This window comes from Acyrthosiphon pisum, unplaced genomic scaffold (assembly GCF_005508785.2).
Source record: "Acyrthosiphon pisum isolate AL4f unplaced genomic scaffold, pea_aphid_22Mar2018_4r6ur Scaffold_2013;HRSCAF=2526, whole genome shotgun sequence".
Taxonomy (NCBI): Eukaryota; Metazoa; Arthropoda; class Insecta; order Hemiptera; family Aphididae; genus Acyrthosiphon; species Acyrthosiphon pisum.
In genome coordinates this window covers 23,333-24,633 of record NW_021769468.1, presented here as the reverse complement: position 1 = coordinate 24,633, position 1,301 = coordinate 23,333, and the positions used below count along the sequence as shown (strand labels likewise).

General features: G+C 31.1%; 1 long non-coding RNA gene across 1 annotated transcript; it reads left to right on the top strand.

Annotated features, from left to right (window-relative positions):
* The first annotated feature begins 6 nt into the window (after positions 1-6).
* On the top strand, positions 7-431 carry LOC115034663. Its single transcript, XR_003839988.1, has 2 exons — positions 7-160; positions 227-431. It is a non-coding gene; the product is annotated as an uncharacterized LOC115034663 (long non-coding RNA).
* Positions 432-1,301: the final 870 nt, after the last annotated feature.

Here is a 1,301-nt window from a genome sequence, read left to right as displayed (position 1 = left end):
AAACCGAAGAAATTGATGTAGACATTAAGAATTCTTTGACTTTTAGACAAGGAGATGGCGTGGTTACAATAAAATGTCCTGTTGATGACAAGCCGAGCCATCTATATGTAATCTCACATTATAAAATGTCTAACATAGAAAATGTGTTGGTGAAGGAGAAGTAAATACATTGGTTTACTTATTTTATTTATCTTATTGTTTAAAAAAAATTAATTAATTGTTATAGATAGAAATTCAGCGAAGCTACCATCATACAAATGACAACCATCCGCTTAATACCAGTCTTAATCAAACAATACAGTATCCACTAGTATTTGATGCTATGCTAAGAGATCCCAAGCGTGAAACTCGCAAAAGCAAGACACCAATTTGATTATTATATGCAAAAATAAATTTATTTAATAAACAAAACATTATAATATTATATTATACGATGCGTTTCTAATATAGTTATATCATAAAAAAACATTGATAACAATATTCACTGAGAATATAATAATCATAATATTATGCTACGATAATATACAGCTGATTACCAGATGAAACTATTATTTTTTTTTGCTGCATGTGATAAGATTATTCTAATGATTATGGTTGTAGATAACGACGTAGGTAAACACGTCGTGTTGTAGATATATGTATAATAATTAATAAATAATATCTTAAGCCATGATGTTTATACCGTATTTATGATTAGATAATTTAATATGAAAATATAATATTATGTACTTTCTATCAAATAAAAACGTAATTAATTGGTGCTAGGAATTCTAATTAATATTAAAATATAGTAAAACGGCTCTGTCATCCTCCCCTCGAAGATGGAAGTTCCTGACTTCCCTGAATTCAAGAATTAATTCTAAGTGGAAATTCGACTATGTCGGCCTCTCTTAATGACATTTCTTGGTTTCTATTAAGTTCCTCTGTTTCCTCTTGTGACTCAGATTTTTGAGGTTATAAGAGTTCCTTATTATTATTGATAATTAATGCAACCTAACCTCAAAAAAATTTGACTGAAATAGTGCACACTGGTATACACTGGTGTAGTCTTCCATCAAGTTATTGTTGTCGGTATATGGCGTATCCTTGATTTGTTCTAAGGACGACGATTTCGGGTTGAAGTCCATATACTCTGATTTGTAATCTACTTTTCCTGGTATGAGTACGTCTCTGGCGGTGTACCCTTTGCAAGTTTCGTTTACGCGTAAAATGCCTACTCCCTTTAAAATGTGGCTGGAGGATTCTTTGTCTTCATCGCATGTAATAAAAACGACGTCATAGTTGGTGACATATATCCATTC